The 17898-nt window shown below is 38.6% G+C and overlaps 1 pseudogene; it reads right to left on the bottom strand.

Moving 5' to 3' along the window:
- Positions 1-948: 948 nt before the first annotated feature.
- Positions 949-10726, bottom strand: LOC149098158 (uncharacterized; annotated as a pseudogene).
- Positions 10727-17898: the final 7172 nt, after the last annotated feature.

Raw genomic sequence — 17898 nt, 5'->3', positions numbered from 1 at the left:
GATTTTGCAATGTTGGCATTGTACGGTTAGTTGTATAATCAGGTAAGTTATTTTAACGTTTATTTTTGAACTACGTCTGTGAAATTAAGTAAGGGTCGAGAGAATCCTTCTTCATTTATACTAATCATTTATTTGTAAAATTGTTGAGGCAGTTGTATACTCGGTCAATTCTTGATATTAGGTATGAAAATCCTTGAGAATCAATTATCCCTGATGCTTTTTTAAGGTGGCTGACAACAGTTTCCACTCTTTACATCAGTTATATCTTGATGGATCAATTCTACCACTCTTTGTCAGATGCTGCTGCAACAATGGTATCACACATATGCCCTATCATTGGTAAACAAGTTGTAGTCTTTTTTTAAATAAAGCATGTTAACACAGCAACAGTGTGAAATAAAAAAAATTCTTTATTTTCGCTTTAAGGATGTAATTAAAAAACGAGCTCCGTGTATTGTAGAAATGTTATTAGCATGACAAGATACAACGTTTTGCCAAATTCATAAAACATTTCGCCCTCCACACGATTTTTTTAAACTTTGTAAAAAGATGTATCTTAAGGCATTTTTATCACATTGCAATAATAAATAGTTGATGTCGCTAGTCTAGAGTTTTAAGTTATAAGCACTTAAGGTAAAATTAAACGTGCTATAGGTTTGTACTGTTGATTTAGTACCCTCTTGTGACCCAAAGATGACCAAAAATTGTTCACAAGCGATTGGGCATTTGCTTCAAACAATATTGTAAAATCACTCGGGAAAAAGTGGTAGTACTGATCTGTCAAACGATAACTGCTTTTAAAAGGGACGAAAACTCTTGCCAGCCATCTTATGAAAGTCAAGTTGGGTTCGTTGCTGACTCTCTCGAAGGGTAACAACTTTTCGGGTTATGTTACTTCGAATCCGTCTATCATTTTTGTGTCGGGATCGCCATCTGAAATGGTTTCAATTAACATGTTAAATCCGGGTTATTCAAGACATATCTGTGGGGCCGAGACCTATTTAACGCTTCTACGACAAATTGGCAGATCTGGGCATTTCGTACCAGCTTATTGCTGAATTGGATACCAGCCTTAAACTGGAAGCGGATAGCGTTGACCAACATCTGCGCATCTAATTCCGACGGTTTCACATCCCCCGCTGGGATGATTAAGTATGGTTGTCGCCATGACCTGTCATATACACGGCTAGGTCGGTTTTGCTCTTTGAAGTAAATCCAAAGTAAATTCTTGCCATTGCCGTACGTGTAATATAAATCAATTATCGCATCTTCTTTGTTGAATGGCAAGTCCAGTTTGAGCTGCCGGTCTGAACCGTGCGAGACGATGATAGGGTACTCCCTCGACGAGGGAAAGAGTTTCTCGTCTAGGTATGGCCCACAATTCATAATGATCTGAGTTTGTTGTGACTGCTTGAAGATCAGCTTTTTACAGTAAAAAGCGGACCATCCTTCCATCAACTTGCGTTGTTGGGAATCTTTTAGACAAGTTCTGCCGCCATCACACAAGAAGAAGCGTACTTCGTTCCGTAGAGCACCAGTGATGATGACATCATGTGGCCCCAGGCGAATGTCGGCCACTCCGCCTGATCCAACTCCAAGAACCACTGCATAGAGACTCTTCCAGTCACCTCCACCTATAATGGTGACTTTTCCTGTGCCTTGGGTGAACTTGTTAGCTACGATAATGCTTCCAGAAGATTTTCCGCCAAGTTTGTGAGTTTTTCCTCTTGTTTTCGCAAGGACAATATTCTGACCATTTCCAACATCAATTTCGGCGCCCACGTCAGAAGGGAGAGATGTCGAATCAAGGATTGTGTCGAACTCTTGTCCAAGAGCAGTCTCAAGGTATTTCAAATGCTCGTACAGGATTCTTATTGTATCTTTTGTTGTCGTGCGGCTAAATTCTTGATCGTTTTTTCGAAAGAGCATTAATGGGAAACGTTGGGCAAAGTCTAAAATGAGGTCAAATAAATTTGATGATATTCCACTCTTAAGCTTGTTGCCCCATTCGTGGTCAATAAGTACAGTTCGTGGAGGGCTTGATTTATCCTTGAATACCAGTTTATCCTCTTCAATGCTTGCTGTCAAATCATCAATACTAGTTATGGACTCAAAACGTAACTGATTTCCATTGTCGTCTTCCTTAATTGTAGCCATGCTCCCTGTTGTTGTATATTTAATTCTAAGTACTTTAGCTTGATTTCTCTTCATGGAATTAAAATTGGAACCAGGTCTATAGATTAACTTTCTGTCAGCAGTATCCTTTGAAATGGTCCCCAAATTTTTTTCTTTGTCGCCTTCTGCTGGAACAATCTCAACAGTATTCAAAAGAACGTCTGCATGATCATCTTGTAGAACGTCGATGTGAAGTTCTTTTTCGGCCTCTTTCCAGTCTCCCTAAATGGTTGTTTTGCATCGGATGGTTCTTCCGTCATCTCCCATAATGACGGAAATCGTCAAATAATCCACCACAACAGGACCATGGAGTACATAGGTGTCTGCACCCGGACCACCAATCAACCGGTGTCTTCCACGAGTACTGACGAGGGTGTCATCTCCACCTTTGGCTTCAATAGTTGTTTGTCCACCGACAGCCATAAGAAGGTTCTCTTTGTCACTTCCAACGATTTTTTTGCACGACGAGAAGCTGATCACATTCATCGCATTTACCAACCTCAAACTTCCTTTAGGTGGTTGGAAAGTTATAAACCCTTCATCGTGTTTATACTTTTGGTATATATTAATAGTGTCAATCTTGTATCCCTCGTCTTCATAATACTTAAAGGAAATGGTACTTTTAGACTGATAGAATAGTCGCGATGTCTGTTAACGAGTCTTCTCGGCAATACCGTTACACCTTTCTCAGTTGAAATCGGGCCACTGAAAAAATCCGAATGGCTGAGAATGTACCTACTTGCGCCATCATAGTATTTAGCATCTATGTTAATATCTTGATCGTAATTCCGACCGGGTTCAGGAGGTCGCACCTCAACAGTTTGAATGTTTCTCAAGTAAACAACATGAGTAGAAAAGCGGGAGAACGACCCAGTATTGACTATGTTATCAATATTTCTTAAATCCCATTGGCCGTAATAATTATTTTCAGTGTGTAATTCTGTAGGGAAAGTCATATATTGGATAACAAGAGTGTTGTCACCTTCACCACCAACGATGTTTTTCGCCCAGTTGTAAAGGCCACCATGTCTAATTCCGGGTGGTGCGTTCTCTTCCGTCTTCTTTGTGTAATGATACCAGTTTATTGTCGATCCGATGGAAACAACATTGTTTCCTTCGCCAGTGTACACCACATCACCAAGGCCGTACGAAACATCGATAACATTGTGGTCATCACTACCAATGACAGTTGTTGGAACGTAGTTAGACAAGAGTGCTAAATTGCCTGGTCGTGCAGCAGAGATTTTCTCAAATTCATCGAATAAGAAACTTCTACGAAAAGCACATACTAATAGTGCTTCCACTTTCCTCCTTCCGGAGTAACGTAGACGTCCATTACTGTAGGACACCAAACTTCTAGGAATACTACTAACGGCATTTCTGGCAACTCGCACCGATAATGTAGAGACTGCATAAAAAGATATCCCATCGCAAAAATACTTCACACCAGTTTTCTCTGCTAAAAACCATAACATTTTACTTTTTAATTCGTTAGCGTTGCCCAGCGATACAGGGTTTTTCCAGTTGAAAAGGTCTACAAATTTCTGTTTAAGATTGCCGTTCGAAGAAAGGAAAGCTGGCTTGTGAATGAGTTCATTGAAGCCGTCCGGCCACCCAGGAAAACAGAATCCCAGATTAATTCCTGATCGTCCTTTTTGGGAGCCTGAGGTATATCCAATATCCAAATATATTCCTTTTACTGGTGATATCCTTGAAGGATTGCGGCAGTTATTAGCTTCCCATTCTGGCCCCAATGTGACATAATTTCCATTCCAAAGGTCTCCGTTATAGATCAAAGGTCTACCAGATAGTTCTTAAGTATCTTCTCCCTCTTGACCTTCGCAAAGTGAGTCGACAGCAGGCTCACAGTCACTGATAATATCGTCACCTTTCCCGCCCAAAAGAGTGTCCCTTCCTGTTCCGCCATTAAGATAATCATTACCCGGTCCACCAAATATGGTGTCGCTTCCCCCTCGTCCAAACAATATGTCATCTCCCTCTTCACCATAAATTTGATCTGGACCAAAACCAGCTACAATCTCATCATCATTTGCTCGACCCCGCAAAGTTTTACCCAAAGATGTTGCATCAACTAAAGCTACTCGATTGTTCTTGTTGTTAAAATCTGCTCTCGCTCTGGCACTTAAACACCTTGTAACGGTTTTCATCTCAGCTTGGAGTGTTTCCTTGTCAGCTTCTATGCCTGCAACATCTGCATCTACATAGTAAGTGAAGATGTCAAATCCCCTCTGCTGATATTCGTCTGCCATGTTATTCAGATATGTTTGAAATGCATCCGATTTTACGTAGGTATCAAATTCATCGTGTACTCGTTGTGCAGTTGTTCTGAAGTCGACCAAATCAGCAAAGAAACCAAGAATTGTATTAACAACTTGCAGAATCGTACTAATCAAATCTACGACTGGCCCCAAGGGTGGGAATACAATATCTAAAGCTACACCTATTCCGTCCAGAATAGCCGTAATTCCATCAAAAGCAGCCATGACTCCATAGATTACCGCTTTACCCACCAGGCCTTGTTTAGCAGCATGACTTGCAGCAATAGCATTCTTTGCCATTGCCACAACACTCGTACCAACTGATATGGCACCTCCAATAAAAGACCCAAAGCGCTTAGTCTGTTCCAGTAACTTTACACTGGCTTGGGTTACTTTTTCCAAAATCTTGTTTTCAACCCTCTTCCCAACAAATGTCACAACATTTTTCATTCCACTGGCAAGACCAAAGCTCCCTTGAGCAACTCGAAGTCGACCGTTTCTCGTCATTTCATTATATTCACCCTCTGTAATTGAACCCTGTGCTCTTAAATCGCGAGCTCTCTTTATCATATCACTTCCAGCTGCAGTATCAATCCCTCCCTGAGCCAGACTAAAAGCAGTGGTAGACGTCTCAACACCGATGCCAACCTTACGTAAAATTCTACCAGCTACTTTTTTTGATGAAATCCTTTCATTTTGCTGAGCTAATTTCTTTTGGGTGTTGAAGTTCTGTTGAGTCAATCTCTGCTCGTCACCAACACCTGGAAGTTCTTTGATCTTGTCAAATGATTCTGACACAACCATTTCTTGGAGGTTACTTACTCCGCCTCTCTTTGCACGAAGTTCTAATTCAGGCTCTATGTTATTTTTGACAATTTTTCATCTCTGAGTTCATCGACTGTAATTCCTTTCTGTAACTTGTATTCTAGAGCATCGTGTTTGTAATTTAAGCTTTTCATCGTTCCTAGAAGCAAAATATAAACGAGGAATTTATGATACTTTTAGTGCTAGAGTAAAGACAGCCAAAAGCTCTTCTTCAAACCAAACTATATGAAGTTTTTATGTTTCTAACTTGTCATAAATAATTATTCTTAGCTTATTCTATTCTCTTAGGGCCTCACACAATACCATTTTTTAGTGAAGTGCGCCCCCTGTATAAATACTGTTATTAATGTATTCCTATTTTGAATGGCATTCTTGATTGACCTGTATGATTCTAAACAAAGTGGCAGCCTAAAGTGAAAGAGGAAGGAGATGATGACGATGATGATGATGATGATGATTTTGGCGTACGTTTGGTTTCAGTCGTATTAAGTTAAGTGAATTTAAAAACTACTTACTTAAACATTTGCTCCTTGCCGATGTTATGCTATGACTAAATGCATTGATACGGTGATTACCTTTCGTTAAAGTGCCTATGAAGTAAAAAATAATTGCTACTGATTTGAAAGGCTTTTCAAAGTGAAGAAGAATGGCGTTTTCGTTTTTGGAATATCTTGTTTCGTTTTAAAGATATTCACGTTTTTGTATTATAAGTGATGACGTCATAGGTGGTTCCACTAAAACAGTTCAACACTCAATCAAGAAAATCTCTAGAAATATTAAAACAGTGTTCTTTAAACTTGGCACCAGAAATGTACATCACAAAAGAAACAAAATAACACCCGTTGTGCCGTCGCCATGACAACAGTTATGCTGCTGGTCCTGTTTTAATTAAAACCAACATTACCAGATTTTATCTTAAACAAGGATCATCCACTCCCAACAATCTAATGGGGAGAGTTAAGACAACGTGGGAATCATGTGTGTTCCGAGCAAGACCCTCTGTCCCTTTTCGAAGGGTTGCAAATTGGCATATTTTGTTTTTCACAGAAAGAGACTGAAGCCAAAAGTGTTGCCATGGCAACAACACAGAAGGTGTCATTCTGTTTCTTTTGTGATGCACATGTGTGGTGCCAAGTTTGAAGAACACTGCTCCAATATTTCTAGAGATATTCTTGATTCAGTGTTTTACTGTTCAAATGGAACCACCTCTGACGTCATCACTTTCCTCATTTGCATAATACAAAAACGTAAATATCTCTAGAACGAAAAAAGATATTGCAAAAAGGAAAACACCATTCTTCTTTACTTTGAAAAGCCTTTCAAATAAGCATCACTTATTTTTTACTTCATAGGCACTTTAACTCTTTGACATCTTGAGGGAGACCAGCCATAAAACCACCAAAGGTGGATCCTGCTCCTGACATGTAGTTACTGTATCTTATCAAGTCGTTCTCTGTTTCACTCTCTTCTCCAGTTAGCACCAGACCTTTGAGGCCCACGTCCTTTATTGGATCTGATTGTTCTTCTTGAAGTTCTGGCAGATCAGTACCTTAAACAAAATGAGTATCTCCACAAATCGTGACAAAATCACATGGGCCAATGGGCGCACACACCGAAATAAGCTTGAAACAAAGAACAGAAACGTAAGCAAGTAACAAACCAATCAGCTTACCTATGGTCATCATATTTCTCTTTCCATTTAGTGCATCATCAAACTGCGTCAATATTGTGTTGAAGTCAGGGTCAGTCTGCAACTCTTCCAAACTTTGAAAAAAGGAATCGTCTACTTGCTTTCTCTGAGTAGCACTTTCTTCTCTCAATAAAGCAGTCAGGGTTTGAACAACGACTTTTGGGTCAAAAGAACCCCTTCTGTTTTTCCAAGAAGTTGAGACTTCGTTGCACAGGGTGTTAGACAAGTTGTTGAACCATTTAACTTGCAATGATTTGGTGAACAAATCGTCATTTCCTTGTTCATCATGTTTAGCGGAACTATGTTTGGCAGCCTCAATAAACTGGAAGATGTTAAACAGAAATTGTCAAGTGCATCAGTCTCTTATCAGTCTTAATCCCCAAGACCTTTTAACGCATCAACCCTCTTACAGATAAAATAATAAATTACAAACAGAATGCACCGGGGAATTGCAAACAGCATATGTGTCATTCAGTAACTAAGCATGGGTCTGGTTATTTTGTTATAAATATGGGTTATTAGCCAAGCTTGTTCAGTGAGGTTGGCTGGATACTGCCGAATCCTTTTTGCATGTGTTTATGTAAGACGCAGTCGAAGCTCACAAACACGAGAGAAAAACGAGCCTTTTTCACCGAATAAGCTTGGTCTTATATGGTATGCCCTATGTACCACTGGGCATTCCGGGATTGAATGTGAGTGAGTGTTATATGGTATTAACGACACACTTTTCCTGCTGGAAACAGCTTGTAATCCCGAGTGGGAAAGATGGCACGATCTTACCCGCTAGGGTAGACATTTACAACACAGTATTTGGTTCATCTTGCCCGCTCCTGGAACTACCCATGCACTAACAACTGTTACTACGGTTGAGGCTTCAGTCTTATAATTTTATTTTAGTTTTAATGGGCATACAAGGAGAGAAAATATCAAAGTTTATCAACACAAAGCAAAATTGACCTTTTCGCTTCGTTTCTATGTCAAACTAATAATAACTGCTGTAACAGCTATTCCTAGAATGAAGGGAATTCATGCCTGTGCTTTCTTACAGAAAAATCATTTCTTAGGAAGAGCAAGTAGTTTCAGCAATGGGTATTAGTAACAGTTCGAGTCAAGTCACTCCGACCAAAATCAAAGGGTTGATATATGTACTTTTTGTTCTTGTTTTTTAGAGGGAGCATATTGAAATTAGTTCTTAATGATTGTTCCAAGACACAGCGACAGAATTTGAATAATGTGCTTCACATTTTCAATTTGAGTTCAAAGCCTTGTAATCGAACGATCTATTGTAACAGCTCAATTACTGCATGCTTCAGTTTATTGGCATAATAGGTTTTAATTCAACAAGGCTAGACCACTAAATTTTAGGTTTCCATCGATGCAAATTTTGGATTTGATTTGTGGGATAATAAATTGCAGGGCTTTATTGACGAAAAAGCTCAGAACTAAATGACTTGAACACTAAAGGCGTGAACACATCTGAGGAATTCTATCAGGTTTAAATTAGACACGGTTGTCCTTACGAATTTGGTTCGCATTTTCTTTATAGCGTAGTGATATCTATTTTTTGTATGGCTTGAGTTCAATTGCTTTACACAGCAAACAAGAAAGGTAAAGAAAAAGTCCTTTGAATTGGGTCTTACATTTAAATGCAACAGTCACTGAATAGAGGCAGGGAAAAAAGGACCTCCCGACAGGATGGATATGTTACATGAGCTTGGCAAGAACATAACATGAGTGTCAAAAGAGTATGAAACTGGCCTTATAACAGCACAGTAATTTAGAAGTGAAACGCTGTAAAAGGAAAACAAAACAAGTAAACTAAACTGCAAAAATGTAAGAAACTTCATGTTTCAATAACACTGTGAGGAAATTAAGATGACAGCGTTAGAAAGAATGACATGAATTTATCGTGATAACCGCGAAAATAATAATGCAATTCACTGGGAGTATTATATAGAGAACAACGAACAAAATGTTTTCGAGCATTTGCAAAATGCGACATCTCCCTTACTTTGTTCCTTTGGAACGAAATTATGAATCTAAAATGAATCTACAAGAAGCAACCGACGTTTTGGTTCACCACAAAAGTATGCAAGACAGGTGTTAAACTGTCTCCTTATCGAGATTTTAGCTTGGTACCTGGTTTCAAGTATCCTCCTCTAACAAATCAAACTCTCAATGCGGAGGTTCTTCAAAAACACGGCAGCTCTGTATCGATGCATAATTTTTTTCGCTTTCAAAATACTTTGATTCAAAGGCAGTCTTCACACTATGCCAGACTGAGAAATTTGAAAACGCAGCTTTATTTCTACGATTAGGCCTACCATCCACACTAATCCGTCACGAAAACGGAGCTTTTCGAAAACGTTCTTCAAACCAGGGGAATTTGAAAACGCGAGCTTTTCGTTTTCGTTTTCGTGTGGACAGAAAAAATTTTGAAAAAGGAACTTTTCGAAAACGATGGCGTCACGATTATCATGTGATTTCTTTGACCGAGTTTTTCTCAACCACAACTCCAAAATGACCGGCGATATATTGTTGCGTTTTAAAATTCCTCCGGCGCAGTGTGGGCGGAAAACATGTGATTCGTTTTTAGAGTGAAACCTCCGTTTTCACATTCCTAGGCATAGTTTGGACGAGTCCTTAAGATACGGAAAACGTTTGCATCAAGGTTAAATACACGTGGAAACACGAAGAATGAACTTTCAGGAGAACAAAATAACCGACTGATTGAATCTAGTCATCCTGCGGCGAAAGATTGAACTCTTACACTTTTTTCTTTTCCAAACTGCTATTTTCTTTCCTTCGACTGCTTACTGAAAAATATCTTACAGCACCTTCATTATTTTGTCTTTCTTGGATTTCTAACTCCCAGGAGTTGCTTGAAAAGGGAAAAACTGAAATTCAAGAAGCGTTAACAACTTCGTTATTATGATACTGGATATCCAAGGCAGCGTTAACTCCATAGATTATCAATTTTCAGAAAAATTTCATTAGATGTGTTCAGACGAGGCGATGAGGACATGCCTTTAACGTGCTTATGATGAAATTTTAGGATGCACCATGCAGTTCTTGAAATATATCATACCACCAAAGAGCTATCTTGAGTTTCTTTATCTCCAAATTCTGGCTTTTAAACGCGTGCTGGAAAATATACTTTCTTGTCCAGTCTTGTTTGATTCATAATCACTGACGGTTGAGAATCACTTTGATTTTTCAGTTTAAAACACGACACGCTACTTGAAAGATGATGACATTGTTTTGTGATAAGCTACTTATGACATTTTGAATAAACTGTTCCTGTACAAGGTAAAACCGAAGAAAACACTTTTCAATGTTACAGATTTTTTTGATCCTTTCCGGTAATGACGCTAACGCTCAAAGTGTCTTTAACAATTTTAACGCTATTTTCAAGGCTTGTCATGTATCACACTGTGGTCACAAAACAAAGAAGACCGGCATGCATTTTTAGAACAAGGACTATATTTGTAAATACCAAAACTCTAATACCACATGTCTAACGAATATAGAACACATATAACCAAAACAAACAGTGTAGTAATATAAATAAAGACTCGCTAACTTATCAATTACAAGGTAACAAAAAGCCGGTGACATTGTGTGAAAATACGCATCAAATTAGTTTTACCCTAAATGAAAACAATAGTAACAAGAGATCACTGAACTTACCGTAAGTGTAATAAAGAGGGCTATTAACCACCGAAATATTTTCAAAAGTGTCGCAAATTGCGACATCTTCCCCACTCTATTTTGTTCACTGGGAACAAATTTAAGGATGTATATACGTACCGTAAGATTCACCCTTAGATAATTCTTAGAATTACACGTAACTACGGCTCATCGCATTCGATGATGGTATTCCTGCAGGTGTCATATTGTTCGACGTTTGGTACCGGCTGTTTATAAGTGGTAGTCTCCCACTGTTAAATCTTTTAATGCAGCCTAACGCAAATAATATTTCTCTATAGCTAGCGTAACACGGTAAAATTTTCCAGGTGTAACTGAGTTCCTCTCCGCTCTAGGAATCACAGTTCACTATTCAAACGTTAGAAATCCCTCGCTTCAGGATCATTTGGCATACTCCAAGAAGTATAGAAATTCAATATGCGAGAAAAATGAAAAACAGGGGGGGGGGGGGAACCACTTTCAGTTTTCTTTGAAATGCCGGTAATTCAGGATTTTAGCAATTACCAGGAATTCCAAAAAAAGCCTGAAAATGCCTCAAGGGCCGCCTTCTAAATAGATAGTGTGTATAAACACGTTGATTTATTTGAACAGTGGTGTGAGTTCTTAATAAAGAAAAAAGCCTCTAAACGTTTAAATTAAGATTAGTTCAGAACATGTTAAAGACTTGAAACTGCAAGCATGCTGCCATTTCATGATTCTTAAGTCATAATGAAAAGATTGTGGTCTTGTTTTGAAAATTTTAAACCGTGTGTTGAAAAATACCCTGCATAACTATCGTAGTATTTCATTTCGATTATGATTACATCCTATTAGTTGCAATATCTTAATTGTCCAAGATTATCCTTTGTTCGGGTCCTGATTACCATCAATTGTTAACCAGCTTGGGGATAGTCTCTGACGGTTGTAAATAACACTGTGGTTTATCAGGTTAATGGAGCTCAGTCACGGTTTGCGCATATTGAAAAGTTTAGCCTCGATTTTCCAAATTCGTCGTTTGTAATCCGCGTTAATCTTCTCCATCCTTAGCCATCCTTGTTCCTTTATGGCTTATCATTATCTCTTTGGTGTTTTTCTATCTTATTAAACTGTTATTTTCAGGTTTCCTACCATTTAAAGATAATTTTGTATATGGCCAAAATAACTCAAAATACCGTGACTGAGCTACTTTGATGCACAGCCCATACTTCATGAATCAGATTCACATTGTTTGATAAAAAAGCTTCGTTTGGTATGACGGTGTTTCTCTACACAGAAAACAGAGGAAACAAATGCTCTAACTTTACAGATTTGGTTGATTCAGTCCGAACCTTGCATGAACACTGAAAGATGTCATTTTCAAAGCATATCGTTTCTCACAGTGAGAGAAAAGGCAGAGCTGAAAGTATGAGATAATTATAGATAAGATCTATCTAGAAACAAGCCAAAAAAATTATCTAATGCAAAAACGGTAATGTAATGTATTAATTAGTTAACATAGTAAAATCAACAATGCGATTTAGAGCAAGAAACAGTGGAATTCTGAAATAATCGCACTGGCTTTCGTTCAGTTTGATTGGTAACTTTAAACAAGCCTTGAAATCTGATTGGCTGTTTTGTTTTAGTGTTTCATTCTTATTGGCTTAAAAAAAGATACCATCTATAGAAAAAATACTACGATTCGCGAATAAATTGCACTGCTGATAACCAATCAGATTGCGAAATCACAAGTGATTTCAAAATGAATGTAGTAAAAGAAGAAATAATGCACTGCATATTGGTGTAATAAAATAAATGACAGACAAACTTTGAAAGTGGCATCAAATAACATAAACATGACAAGAAATAACTTCCCGTTTGCAAGGAAAGGAAACGATGTAACCATCGATATAGTTTCCACTAGATAGTTAAAATGCGAGATCCCAGAGCCGTATCCAGAAAAAAAAATATGACTGCATGAGGCAATGTCCATGAAGAAATTATGAGTGAGGCAATATCCATGGTTAAATTCTCTTTCCAGGTATTTGGAATGTTTATGATGACTATAAACAACAAAAACGAAAGAAACTGACTGAGGCCTAGATCTACCCAACTAGTTAAGGAACAGATACAAATTAAAGGATTTAATGCATGGAATCACATTAGTCATATCAGAAAGAGCAAAAGAGCTATTGGTCAGTATTTACCTTCTTTGACAACCCAGGTGTTTTACTGTTTTATATGTGGTACCTGGCTATGGTAATTTATGTTTGTCGCTTTAAGGTTATAACGTAAAAAAGGGTTTTGTTTTTCTTTCCTAAGATATGGTTGCTCAAGAGCGGACAAGCCGCACTTGAAGTAAACTTTCGCCGGAACATTTCGCCCGGCCGAAAATATCGCATCGTCCCGGCTAGCAGCCCCTGGGTCTTCGAGGATGGTTTCTATCGAATTTAAGTACGAACGGCTTTTAGAGCGCCCCTTCTAATAGGGTGTTTAATAAACATAAACTCAATCTACCCCTAACCCTAACGAAACAGCTTGAATAAATCTTAGCCCTGTATGAAATTGGCTTCCAAAACCGTGATGAGGTCTATTCAGATGTAGCGGACAGAACTGGTTAAAGGCATTCATGTCTGGTATTTACTTTCGGCAAGTGCTCCATGATAATGCTCTAAAGTTCCGAAAATAGCCACATTCGGAAAGTAGTAGATCCAACAAGCTGAAACAAATCTGATATTTGTGTTAGATGGCCCTTATTAGGTCTTATCACAAAGTTTATATTACTGAAGAGGGACAAATGATTTTCGACAAAATTTGTCCCCTCTTCTCTCTATCTATTTGAAAGCAAGTTATTTAAAAATGAATCGTCCGACAAGTGGTAGCTGTTAAGCTGCCCAAAAATGGCGACAAACGGAAGTTTAATTTCCAACCTCCGAAAGTACGCGATAAGAAGTAGTTGCTAAAATCGGAAAGTAGGTAAAAGGGTGAAGTCTGCATACGAGCCAAGTGGCCCATCTGGCCGGGACTTATCCCGTTTTTTGTAGCATGAAGCGACTAGGAGTATTTCTACTCCCCCTGGATGGGATGCTAGTCCATCGCAGAGTTACCCCTAGTATTAAGCTCGCCGGTACCCATTTATGCACCTGGGTGAAGAACGACACTGTCAGAGTAAAATGTTTTGCCCAAGAACACGAGGCAATATCCCCGGCCAGAGCTCGAACCCTGACTGCTCGATCCGGAGACAAAGCACACTAACCATGAGGCCACCGCACCTCCGACAAAATCCGAAAATAACGAGGGTTATTACTCAATTTTTGTCTGTGCTTAGTTTCATGCAAAATATGGACCATTTGGTTTTAAACGTTAAAAGGCGTCGCAAGAGGAAGAATGGGAGGTTGATTGTATTTTCAGAGGACTTACCATTGTATCCTGGATGTCTCTCTTGTCTTCCTCCTCGGATCACACCAGAAGCCATATGTTACCACAAGCACTAAGGAGGCTGTAACGGAACTAAACATAAGACTAAACCAGGACAACTTATCGTTGAACTCTTAACTTGATCTACCAAGTAACGTTGTGCAGACTTGGTAGAATTCAGCAAAACGCCTCGCGCACGGTTCGCGTGATCAAAGACTGAGGCAGCCTTGTAAACCGGATCAGAACCAATCAAGGTGGTCGATTGCTGGCCAATGTGGGGACAACAATATGTTAACGTTGAAAGTGAAACAATTTTACCATTCCAGTCTGGGAGGTGGTTGGCTGTTCACTTCTAAATCCTCATCGTCAAGAATCATGCCATCGGCGCAAATCTGAAATAAAAGCTCTTTCCGCAAGATTCGGTTAGTTGTTAACATAAATTGAATACATCGGCTGGCTAACATGAAGTTCTTGATCACATTTTCTGACAGTGCTCCAAATGGGTTTGCCATTCTTATTTTGTGACAACCCATGAAGTTATCACTAGAAAAATTGCACACCTTGGATTTTCATAGGAAAATCCGGGTTGTACATTTGAAATTATACAACTAAGATTTTTGTAGTAAAAAATCAGAGTTGTACAGTCATTTTGAAAACAAACAAGAATCCAAGTTGTTACTTTGAAATTATACAACTTGGATTTTTGCAATATAGAAATCTGAGGGCAGGCTAGAAACCGTTACTATGTCTGTTGTTTATTTGGTTAGAGAAATTTTATTTTTATCAAGGGAAAGTCAGAGAAAAGCATTGCTCTGGACAGAATTGATGATAAATACATTTATCAGAATTATTTTTAATATGTTTATGTTTTTTGCTTTTACACAATTTTACAGTCCCAGTGTTGTCACCGAATAGTCCGAGCACGCCTTCCGTGCCTATCATGGTAAACACCTGACACGTTTAGTTTTCAGGGCTTGGCTCTATAAAATGCCAACACAACTGAGAATAAGACACGTGCATTTAAAACGCGGCGATGAATTTCAAGCTCCCGAAGACACATGTTCAGTCTTTCCTTGAGGTTTTAAGTGATATCACAAAGGACTTCAAGAGTCAACTTCTTGAAAACTATTCAACGAATTTCATTTGAAATACCTATACTTTTTTAGAAGAAAATAACTGGCGACTGAGTGCGTGCTTTATTCGATATTTTTTTATTGATATCATTGTATGCTCTATTGTTTGACGCACAGAAATCTCAATAAAATATTCTGATGCAGCAAACACTTTTCTAGTGGGTGGAATGAATTTTAATCGTGTATGTAAGGAAGTCTCAAAGGACATCCCGTTCATTTTAGTGTCAGAAAGCGTCGTGTGTTGTGAAGGTGAACCAGTATCTTCGTCGATGTGCTCCCCTTCGCAGATAAGTATACGCTTTCGTTTTTTCATTTCATGATCTTGTTCGCTTTTCGCCTCGTTTCGCTACGCTTGCCTTTTTCCGCAGTTTAGTGGTTTAGTATAACCAGCTCGTTGAGCAATTTTTTACGTCCACACAGTGAAGAAATTGTTGAAAACTGGGAGGGTGTGAAACTTTCGGAATAAAGAATTACCAAGTTCGTTTAGACAAGCACAACGGAATAGCAGGTTTGAAAGTTTCTTACTGAATACCACATTTCAGAAATACTAGCTCTCTTGTTCGTCGTATTTGTAACTGTTTAATGTTGTCCTTGGCGGGTCTGAACTGCAGGTCACATTCCACAGGTCAGAGTACAGAGTCACTGCACTACAGATAAATAAACAGCACCAAGATTCAGTCTCCTAGCCCTAATTAGCCCTAGCACTCTGCGAAAATGTTGTTTTAGATCGAGGGGAAACTTTTGGCATAGTTATTCATCAGTAGAGTAAGGATTTCTACTCTTGAACTGTGGAATGTGACCTGTGTTTTAGACCCGGCTTGTTATCCATTGCTCCGATGCTCTGAGTTGCTAAGGGTATGAAGATCTGACTGACTTAATATCAACAGTTTTAAAGTTACGTCAATAATATTCCCTGAGAATTTAAATTCTTTTCTCATGCAGGAACAGTTTGTTTCCATACAATCGCTGAACTTACTGCTCGTGAATGTTTTAATTGGAGTTTAATTTAGTCGGTTTTACTTTGAAAGCGACTTTGTTGAGATGTTATACAGCCATCCTTGTCCTTCGCCTCACGATTGATTTCTGATACATTTTCGGGTAAGTAATATCAAAATATTTGGTTAGAATTTCAGAAATGAAGGCAGATTTGAGTTATAATTGCATTGTGGCTTTTGTTCATTCATCCTCATGTTTTCATAACTGTTCACATTGTCGTGAAATCAGAAATTACTTGACGAATGGAACCAATTTCGAGCAAACTTGCGTTGAATTCTGGCGAGAAAATAATCCTAAGAGAACATTAAGAAATTTGTTAATGCAGGCGATATTGTCCGATGTTATATGGCCGGTTTCTAACTACCAAACTGATTGACCGACTGATAAGACCTCAAACTCAAAGGTGATATATTTTTGACAGTTTCCTCTCTGCTTCTGGAATTAGACGAACAGAGGGGAACCCAAAGGAAATGTAACCATTATGAGCTAGACTACGAGTAGTCCCTCTTTCGGTTAGTCCGTCGTGTGTGACGCGAAAGAAAACCGTGAGAAAAAAAATAGCCGCGCGAAATCTTGGAGGCGAGGAGCCCCGAGGATTTCGCGCGGCCATTTTTTTCTCGCGAATTTCTTTCGCTTCACGCACGACGGACTAAGCGAAAGAGGGACTACTCGTAGTCTATTATGACCAGCCGTGTTCAGCTTTGAAGCTCCGTTCTCTCCTTATCAGTCTCTTCTTGTTACGATCAACTCCAATTTCCGGTAAATTCTAGGTTTTACTTTATCTTTATTTTACAAGTATGATCTGACCTTGTTGCAAAGTCTGATTTAAAAATTCTGACTAAGATAGCTATCATGATAAATTGATTGCTATGGTTCAGTTTGACCCTTGCTACAATTTTATGATTTTTTTGTTCTAGTGTATGGTAATTTAACCTTTTTGGATTGCAGGTTGTAGTTCTTGGTCTCTAGCGCAACCTGGTAGTTGACTACAGGAAATGACTGATTTCAGATAAGTACATCGTAGTTTTGTCATTTGTTCGTCGTTTTCCTGGTAAACGATTTAATTCAGAGCAAGATTGATCGAAATACAACATACCACCAGAATCCCAGACCTGGCACGTTTGTACTCAGTAAATTTTCTAAGCGAAAAAAAGCCAGTCACCACTATAAAATGCATTTCTCTAGTCTCTTGATTTCAGGCTAGCGAATACAATGTAATATGCCTGAAAATAGCAACATTGTACAACTACAAGACTGTTCTATTGAATAAAAGGAGATTTACTTCATTTATTGACATTTGCTCCCTTTTTTCCAAGGTTGAACACAGAGTGCACGTCCATTGAAAGAAAATGCAGCCATCTTGGATTGCAGTGTTTACCCTTCGCTTCGATGCAAGCAGACGACATCTGAAAGATTTTATAGTCAGATAAGCTCGTTGTCATTTTCTTAACTCTTCTGTCTTATACCATTTGCAGTATCAGTCCAAGAAAGAAAATAATTGATTTTCTTTTATCATGTTGAGTACATCCTGAAGGAAATAACCAAATGAACTGTCTTCAGGCATGTAACAAAAAAAAAAAATGTATACTGCTTTGTGCGTTCAAACGCAGCCTGAATAGTATTTATGCTTTAAATGTCTCTGTGAAACGCTAGCTCTGCATTGTTTTGACCAAATTCCTAAGCCTAACGCAATTTTTAAAAGTCAGTGTATCAAAGTTTC

This window comes from Orbicella faveolata, unplaced genomic scaffold (assembly GCF_042242905.1).
Source record: "Orbicella faveolata isolate gen_17 unplaced genomic scaffold, um_ofav_v1 contig_46, whole genome shotgun sequence".
Lineage (NCBI taxonomy): Eukaryota > Metazoa > Cnidaria > Anthozoa > Scleractinia > Merulinidae > Orbicella > Orbicella faveolata.
This window is presented reverse-complemented; position numbering and strand designations above follow the sequence as displayed.